General features: G+C 37.9%; 1 pseudogene; it reads right to left on the minus strand.

Annotated features, from left to right (window-relative positions):
• Positions 1–363: 363 nt before the first annotated feature.
• On the minus strand, positions 364–1,320 carry LOC105090606 (AP-3 complex subunit sigma-1-like; annotated as a pseudogene).
• Positions 1,321–10,315: the final 8,995 nt, after the last annotated feature.

Below are 10,315 nucleotides of genomic sequence, written 5' to 3' on the forward strand. Positions count from 1 at the left end.
CCAATGAAAATTTTTTGAGCCTGGTTCTTCTAGAAAATGTTGGCTGAGCATTTAACTCTATACTGTCAGGACACCTGGCTGGCCCTTGAAATTAGCTCGGAGTGAGACTGAATTACTCATATTGTTCAATTTTTAAATTTATTTTTATTTTTTTAAACTGATAAAATATACTTTTATTTAGTTTGTTGAGTCAGAGGATCATAAAAAATACTGCTAAAGTAGATATCAGGCAAACAGAAAGGTGCTTTAGAAGTCCAGTTACCTTGGAGTTTAAACTAAGAGAAAAAGGTCATAATGTTTCCATGCAATACATACTTGGTTCTTTAAATAACAATTATGACAAACAACAGAAAAGAGAATTAAGGAATGCTGCACTTGTGATTCATACAAAACACCAACATTTTGCATTGTACATAATTTAAAGAAATGCCCCAAACACTTTTCAAAATACTGTAGTAGCCAACACATAGACACATGCCTTAGGTGGCCACAGGAATGCAGTTTAGAAAGGGAAGAAAAAAAAATCACAATGGAGCTACTCAATTACTTCAGAATCACTGAGCAAGAAAAGCAACATTGAACTTCCATACTGGTTTTATGTAACTTCTATGCAGTACCTTGACTTAAGTCCAAGAGCGAAAGTTAAGACTCTCCTCCTCTACTTTTGGTAAACAACTGCATGGTAAACTTAGATGACTTTTCCCCCTGGATTTTACCTGGGCGTGGCCTTTTAAATTTTTTATTTAAAAGAGGGCAGGTTTAACACTTTTATACTGATGTCACCCATGTTAATATTTCTTGGGATCTCAGGAAGATTCACATTCTTTACAGCTGATACAGCGCGGGCTGGAGCTCCCGCTAAGCCAGCCTCAGACGTCTCCAGTTTGTTCTGTGCATCAGTCTGTGTAACAATCTCATTGACGTTGGTCTCCAACACCATTCCCCCATCACCATTTCTGCAAGAATATTGTGTATCTCGTCTACATGGAAAGTCAAATCCAGTTCACAGATTTTCAAAACACTTGTCTAATGTTTCCACAAATACTTGAATTAGATCTAAAATGCCAAGTTCACTTTCAGAAGAATCCACACAGAAGACAAAATATAATGTTGCTTAATGTCTATAAATCAGTTTTGTCGTCAGATCCTCCAATTAATAATCCTCCTTTTAGGAAATTACAAACATTTTCATCTCTCTTAAATTCCAAATGGCATGTCTCTCTGATGGTTCGCTGTGGTGTATCTTCATAGTAGGGCTGGTAGATCTTGGAGAGCTGTGGTTTTCCTGTGGTGGTTAAAGATGAGGATCGCCTTAATCATGGCTGAGCCGGGGGAGACGGGGTGGGAGCTCAGGGCCAGGGCCGGGGTTGGGGGGTGGTGTGTGAGCCTCACCTCAGGATCTTGCCATTGGCAATCCTTCCCCACCCATACCCTCATGCCCCTGAGCTGCGGGGTGGGATATTGTTCAATTTTTGATGGCTTACAAAACATAAAGTGTACCCTAAAGGTCGACAATCTTGCCACAATTGAAAAGATTATTTGGGGATTTTGTTTTTTGTTTGTTTTTTTGTTTGTTTTTGGACCAGGGAGGTATTTAGATTTATTTATTTACCTATTTATTTATTTATTTTAACAGAGGTACTGGGGATTGGACCAGAACCTCGTGCATGCTAAGCATGCACTCTGCCACTGAGTTGCTCCCTCCCCACCTGAAAGATTATTTTAAATGTTCCATAAACCCTGGTGTCAGGGTCCAAAGTGGGGTATTAAAGGTGGCTTGAATGATGGTGGCATCATTAAAGTAACGTGACTCCTTTGAAGGGGACAGTGCTCATTTACTATGTAAATTCTGGCATATTATGGCATATTTATTTTTAAAATGCATCCCATAGAATCACATTTGAGAAAGCATTGATTATTATTAATCCCTTTACAAAAGTAAAAAGATTGTTGTCATATTGGATGCTGCCTTGGAACCTGGAGATTGCAGACCTCAAGTTCACCCTCACTGCTGTGGGCAGGATTAGTGTTCTCTCTCTGCCCCTGGCAGTCAGGCAGGTTGAAGACTGAATCCTGCCAAGACTCAATGACTACAGATGCCCGGGCTTGTCACAGAATATCCCCGGGCCTTCAGGAGACCGCCTTCCCAGTGGTGATTCAGAACAGAGGCTGACACTTTGCAAACAGCATTATCTTCAGCTCCACCTACACCTTCTTTGAAAGGCCACACCACGTTTGAGCACATCTGCTTTTCTTGAGATGTCTAGTCTAGCGCCATGAAGGTGGGCCCAGAGCCAGCACTCTTTGCCCAGACTTTGTTTCAAATTATTGTGAACTGAGTTCATTTTTAAAGCATGTAGTTTTAAAATGTAGGGTAAAGTCCTATTATTACATGAAGTATCATAAGCCATTTATAACTCTATCAGGATGCACCAAGCCTGAAAATGGGAACAGTAAAGAGAGTATGTGGCATTTGGAAGGTTTTAGAATTATCAAATCTTAATGACTATGAAGCATTAAGATTTAATTATCTATGTATTCTCTTATTAAACTGTGTTATGACATCTTATTAAAAACACTTCTTTTCTACGCAGGGTCTTATAAAGCCATGGTTTAGGTAGACATGTCATTTCAGAATCGGCAATCCTTTCAAATGCACAAATGATTTTTGGGGATTTTTTTAATTGCAGAGATTGTTTGCTTTGCTTTAAATAACCAAACTTAACATCTAGAACTAACATTCTTAATGTAGATTTGGAAAATATAAGGAAAAAATTTTAATCTATAGATAATGACAGTTAACAATAACTTGATCAAAAATTAAAACTTACTCTGCAAAACACACCATTGAAAGAATAAAAAGGCAAACTATGGGCTGGGAGAGAATATTCCCAAATCATATAGTTGACAGAAGACTTGTACCCAGAATGAATAATGAACACTTAAGACTCAACAGTTAGAAAACAACCTAATTAAAAGACAGCAAATGACTTGAACAAACACTTAACCATAAAGGAGAATATATGACTGTCAAATAAGCACATGATGAGGTGTTCAATGTCATTAGTAATTAGGAAAATGCAAGTTAAACCATGATAAGATACCATGATTAACCTATTAGACTAGATAAAGTTTAAAGACTGGCAATACCATGTGTGGGGGAGAATGCAGAGCGAATGAAACTCACATGCCACTGGTGGGGATGCCAAATGGTACAGCCACTCTGGAAGATAGCTTGGCAGTTTCTTATCAGGTTAAACATACACTTACAATATAATCCAGCAATCCCATTTCTAGGTATTTACCCTAGAGAAATGAAAACGTGTGTTCACACAAAAACTACTATACAGATATTCATAGATTTATTTATAATCTCCAAAAACTGGTGACCATCTAAATCTTATCAGAGGGGTAGTGGGTTAAACATACTGTGATAAATACTGTTGACCTGAAACAAATAGACAGCCAGCTATTTCTCCAGCAAAGATGGGTTTATTCGGGATCAGCAGAGAACTGCAGTTCTGAATCTGCAACCATAGTGAGCCATGTGCAAGTCCTGGAAGGGCAAGGCAAGGAAAATGCTTTCATAGAGGGGAAAAGGAAGTTGGGAGGACTATCGTAAACAAAAAGTCCATGGTTTGTCATTGGCTGAGTCCTTGCCAGGAAAGAAGTCTTTCTTCGTCCTGTTGGACAATCAGTGCAGGGGATGACAACTCCCCTTCTGGTCTCTCAACTCTGAGGTTTCTGTTTATCAATTTTTTTACAATTCCTATAAGGGAATGGTCCTCATCCATAAAACAGAATGAAATTTTGATACATACTTGTATATATTAAAGAACTTGTATAAATCAGAAGATAGTTATGCCGATTAGAAGTCAGAAAAAAAAGTTTACCTAATATATGATTCCATTTATATGATGTTCTCAAAAACCAGAAGGATAGTGACAGAAGATCAGTTAGGTGTTACGGGATGTGTGGCCACAACTGGATAGCAAGAGGGAACTTTGCTGAGTGATAGAACTTTTAGGTATCCTGATGGTCGTAGCACTTATATGAAACTAGATATGTGTTTAAGTTCATGAAACTTAAATTCATAGCTTACACACATACTCACACAAAAATCAACTTTATTGTATATCAATTAAAAATAAATAACAGCATGAGTAGGCATAGGGACTAGGGTTTCTATGAGATAAAAGTAATTTTATTGGTAAATTATGACAGCATAAAAATTTTTTAAAGTAGTTCCAGAATTTTAGTGGTCTTTATCCTGTAGGTTACAGCATATTTGAGACCAATCATCACATTTTTGCAGAAAAAGATTGTCCTCTCCCCTTTTCCAACTTAGAAATCTTTATTTTGCAATATTCAGGCGATCACAGAATTTGTCTAGTCATCCACACTAATCTTTTTCATACAGTTGCTCTGCACTGCTGGCATATAAATTTTGATAACGGAAAGAGTTACTTGATTAAGAAATTAAGTCTTTGTTCAAGGGTCTCCTGAGGTTTTCTTTGCTGATGGAAACAAAATGATCCAATGCACAGAGTTAGGATGCTTGCCTTCCCAGATTGTAAGTGGACAGAGGTCTGTGGACAGGATAGAGCATGAGGGATGTAAAAGATGACCCCTTGGAGACAGAAGGAATGATTTCTGGATCAAAGAATATCTTATTCAAAGTCCAGAGATTTCCGTTGTATTGAAGACTAATCCTGCCTGCTTGGCTCAAAATTGCACAAAGGGGAGTTTTTTGGAAGGACAAAGGATCAGCTCAGGATGTAGTGAAATGCAAATTCTTAAGTTGAAGTGAGGTCATTTTCTTGCCTTGACTATGGATTCAAGCCATCAGGTATTTAGTGGGTGACAGCGTCCCGATCTCTGCTAGCGTGTTCTAGCTGAAAGACTTGGTTTGGGGGAGGCGGCTGGCCTCCTTTGAGTTGTGGTTCTGGCACAGGTGACTCCATGCTCGCACCTCGGTGATCTGTCTTTAGGCTCTCAGGGCTTTTGTGACTTTGTGGCAACCACACTGAGAAAGGAGTGCTGGGTGATTTCTTTGTGGGGATGTTGAGCCTTTGGGTATTCAGTTTTGGCAAATTTTTAAAGTGACAAATATCTCAATGAGAAATAAACTTGAGATGTATCATGGATGAGAATGATAATAACTATTTCTTCCAGAACAAATGGATTAAAAAAAAAAAGAAAGAAAGAAAGGAATACATGAGAGTTAGTGTTGCTCTTGCAACAGCATTTAAATATCTGTGCGGGTTGGGTAAAGAATTTATTAGCAATGTTTTTCACCCTCAGATGGTTATTAGCATTGTAAATTAGCATTGTTCTTAACCCTCTGATGATTCCATTGGAGAGGGTCAGGTCATGACTCCAGAGTATTTCTGTGGAATTCTGAGTTCAGACACTGGATTGAACAGCTGTGGTCTAATTATATTCAGCCACTGTTCCTTAACAAATACGTATCTGAGGTTCATCGAACGTCTGATGCCAAAAAGACATAGAAGATAAAAGCCAATTGAATCTTATCTCTACTTTGGATCACTTGGAAGGAGCCAAGATCAACACATATATACGTAGTACAAGTTTATGGCGCTGTCATATTTATTTTTTAAATGATATTTTAATTGACATTAAAAATTAGAACCAAGTAACCCACAACAATGATGATAATATAAATAATGATTAGATTCTTAGGCTATCCTTTGAGGATCTATTTAATCTATAATAAACCTGGACCTTGGAAACTTATCATCACACACAACCTCTTTCTCTTGGAAAATGTATTTCAATTTCAGACACAGAATAGAAGGCACACACTGTTCCATCCGGGCAGCTAAGGAAGGACTCATGTGTACCCTCTCACTGGGTGAACCAGTGGGCAGACTACACTTTTTCTCAGGGTAGAAACAAAGCAGAAACACTAAAATCCTTGCTATGGGGTGAATATTTGTGTCCCCCTCAAATTCACATGTTGAAATCCTAGTCTCCAAGGTGACAGGACCTTTGGGAGGTACACGGTCATGAGGGCAGAGCCCTAATAATTGAGATTAGTACCCTTATGAAAGAGACACAGGAGAGCTAGCTTGCCCCTTCTGCCATGTGACAGCAGACAGCAGTCTGCACCCCAGAGGGTCCTCACTAGAACCTGACCCTGTTGGCACCTGGTCTCGGTCTTCTGGCCTCCAGAATGGTGAGGAATACACTCCTGTTGTTTATAAGCCGCTCAGTCTCTGGTATTTTTGCTCTTGCAGCCTGAAAAGACTAAGACAAACAAACAAACAAAAATTGAATAAAAATGTTTTATATAATAATGTATATTTGAGATGAAGATTTGAGCACTCATGGGAAAAAAATTAGAACTTTGTTGAGCTTCCTTAATTCAGTTTAGAATTAACTTTTCTGTCGACTCATATAGAGAGATTGCCAGTGCCTCAGGAAGTCCTACTCAGGCTTCACTCCCTCAACCCTGTCAACCTATTTCTTTCTTCCTCAGTTCCCAAAGTGTTGGTCCCAGTGATGGAACCTGTACTTGGGGTGTCGTATCCTCCAGGGAAACAAGCAGTGAGGGCCCTGGCAGAGGTGGGCTTTATGACACGGAGTGGCTAAGAGGGTAAATCTTCTGTTAAGTGTTAGTACCACACACACACACACACACACACAAACAGTAATTATTAGAAAGGGTATGGGAGGAACTTTTGGGAAGTGATGGATATGATTATGGTCTTCTTGGTGGTGATGGTTTCATGGTTGTATACTTATCCCCAAACTCATGAAGTTGTAAGCAACTAAAACACATACAGCTTTGTACATACCAGTAAAGTCAAGTGGTTTTTCTTGAGTTTCAACTAGAAATTGACCATAATCAAAAGTTTGATCCAAGTATTCAGAACCAAAGTTTGATTTGGGGAATGTTCAGAAACCAGCCTATTGAAGAGGAAAGTCATTTGATTAAAATAAAAAAGAGACACAATTTATTGATTATATTGAAGTTAAAATTGGGTGATAATAACTATTCCCCTGTTTCTCATGGCTGGGTTCAGCTTACCTGTCAAACAGGAAATTTCTACATAAGGCCAGGCAGATCCTGTACACATACACTGATTCTCCTCTTCATTCCTTTGCCTTGCTACTTGGAATGTAATATGAGCCACATATGTAATTTTAAATTTTCTAGGGGCCACATTTTAAAAAAGTAAAAAGAAATAGGTGAAATTAATTTTAATGATGTATTTGATTTAACCTGATAGTTTGAAACTATTATCTCAACATATAATCAATATTAAAAACATTAATGAGATATTTTCCACTCTTCTCTTTTTACTAAGTCTTCAAAATTCAGTGTGTATTTTTCCCTCCAGCACAACTCAATTCAGACACTAAATTTTCATTAGAAATACTTGATCTGGATTTAGACTTCATAAAATTTACAATTGAAAATGTAGATTCACATACTCAAGTTGTCCCAAACATACCTCAATGTTTTCATATAAGTTAATCAAGTGTTTAAATTTATGTATATAAATTGAGGGGCCTGGACAAGGAGATCTCTTTGCTAAATTACATGATTCAACATTCTTAGACATGGCCTTCGTGTGGGTAAGTGTCAAGGCATTATCTTGATATAGATGAGATGGTTTGGAGAAAGAATGAAAACTGCAAAGAAGATGCTAGGGGCTTTTGCTAGAAAGATGAAAAGAAAAATACCGGTGGAGACAGGTGGGCAGAGTGACTGTCAACCTTGAATACTGTTGCGAGTTTAAAAAGGACAAACAAGTTCAGCCTCCCAGAATGTCATGTGACAAAGAATTGTTACTGAAAACATCACAACAGCCCCCATGGGTTTAAAATAAAAAATGAGTGAGGGGAGGGGGAGGGCAGGGTGGAACCCCTGGGTACTGTTCTTGATACTAAAAAACCAGCATATATACAAGAAGAAAAAAATGCATTATTACTACCCTCAAAAACCCAAACTACCATAATTCCACAGCAGAGGTAAGACGTGAATCTACACCAGGCTGAAATTATTTTCTTGCACCATTAAAAGTAGGGCAGAGAGGAGAAATAGGAGGGAGCAGTTCACCGAATGTTTCAGGTAGATTCTTTAGGGTTGCAAAGGACACAGCGATACACAGTTTTCTTTAGTTGAAGAACATTTAAAGTTAAATAAAGAAATAAGGAGGGAAGTGTCTCCATAGCTACACAGAAACCTCATGGACCAGGAAGGCCATACAGGATACAGCTGGAGTCGTGCTGCTCTCTGGACACAACAGCTGTTGTCACACAGTTATCTTCTCATCCCAGAAACCGAGGGGCTCAGCTGCCTTCTCTTTCTGTTCTTCTTTTGCTGCTGTAACTTACTAGAGAATCCTCCCCATGTGTCCCCTGTTCAGTCTCATTGTGTTTGATTGGTTCAGTGAGTCACCACTGAGCTGGGGATACCTGGCCGCCTCCTATGCAAGCCACCAGCCTCTGGGTGAGTAAAACGTACTGCACCTGTTGGCTGTCTGCATCGTTAAACTAGACTTAAATTTGTACATTCTAGATGGAGAAGTGAGAAAATGAAGGATCTAGCAATAAATAAGAAACCTAGAATTTAAAAACCTAAAAACAGATTTACCATATGATCCAGCAATCCCACTCCTGGGAATATATCTGGAAAAGATACATGCACCCCAGTACTCACAGCAGAGCTATTATAGCCAAGACATGGAAGCAACCTAAATGTCCATCAACAGATGACTGGATAAAGAAGATATACACACACACAGACACATACATGTGTATGTATATATTATATATATAATGGAGTATTACTCAGCCATGAAAAAGAATGAAATAATGCCATCTGCAGCAACATGAATGGACCTAGAGATTATCATACTAAGTGAAGTAAGTCAGGCAGAGAAAGACAAATATATAATATCACTTACATTTGGAATCTAAAAAACAGTACAATAAACTTATTTACAAAACAGAAATAGACTCACAAACATAGAAAATAAACTTATGGTTACCAAAGGGGAAGGGTGGGCAATAAATTGGGAGTACAGGAGTAACAAATACAAACTACCATATATAAAATACATAAATGATAAGGATTTACTCTATAGCACAGAGAATTATATTCAGTATCTTATAATAAACTGTAATGGAAAAGAATTAAAAATATAGGTATTTACATATATGTGTATAACTGAATCACTTTGCTGTACACCTGAAACTAACACAGTCTTGTAAATCAACTATACTTCAATTAAAAATCAAGAATTTAAAGAGTCATAAAAAATGTATTACATAAAGAATTTTATTTTTATTCATGCAGGCATTCAAACCTTAAAGTATGGTACTTTTCAATCTTCAGTGCGAGACTAAATTTTCAAAGTATGTATCTTTATCAGTTATCTGTGACATAGTGGTAACTCAGAAGCCTTTAAATGATAGGAAAACTGTGCAAAAGAATATATATACAACATCTCTTGTAAGCAAAAGCAAAAGGAGATAAAAGAAAAGACACTGAGCAAAAATTAACATAGAGTGAGCCCAGCTAAGAGCAGAATGGACGCAGATTTTAAAATGTGTTTGCAAGCCTCACATCAGTTCTATCCTGGTGCTTCTATGATGAAAGGGGGAGATGCTAATTGACTCAATTTGCGATTCTGGTAAATTCACAAAGAGAAAGCGATGTACCATGAGACTGACCCTTTTAAAGGAAGAAATTCAGAAATCTGGGTGTAAGGACCACTAGTACAAAACAGGATATGTAATCAGTATCTTTAACTGAATGCATAGGAAGGAGATGATGTATTTTTAAAAGATGCCTTTTTATAGTTCTGAAATGGAAATGGCAGGATCCTGGAGCACAATGGCAGATCAAATACTTCTGGGACCATTTCCTACGGTTCTGCTATTTTTAAATGTTTTGTGCTTACTCCTTCCTCAGGTCCTCCTGTAGCCTGTCTTTTAGTGTCCTCCAAGTTACTCGGGGCATCTGCTTTTCTCTCTTTAACCCCACCTCTCACATTCCTTTTAATTTATATATCCTGCTTCTTCGTGATTTTCCCAATCCTGGACAAAGAGTTATTTACAGCTGCCAAATGGTCACAATGGTTTTGTAAACAGGGAACTTATTTGAGTTAATGATTATCATCTTATTTGGATTTTCCGTGCAGATCAAAGAACACTTTGGAATTTGATTAAGTATGAGATTGAACATTTTCAAGTTGCACAGAGAGAAGAATGCAAGTGAAGTCTCCCTCCACTTGAACTAGCTCGTGTTCTCCAAACCTACCTCTGCAGTTCCTATTTA

Source organism: Camelus dromedarius, chromosome 26 (genome assembly GCF_036321535.1).
Source record: "Camelus dromedarius isolate mCamDro1 chromosome 26, mCamDro1.pat, whole genome shotgun sequence".
Lineage (NCBI taxonomy): Eukaryota > Metazoa > Chordata > Mammalia > Artiodactyla > Camelidae > Camelus > Camelus dromedarius.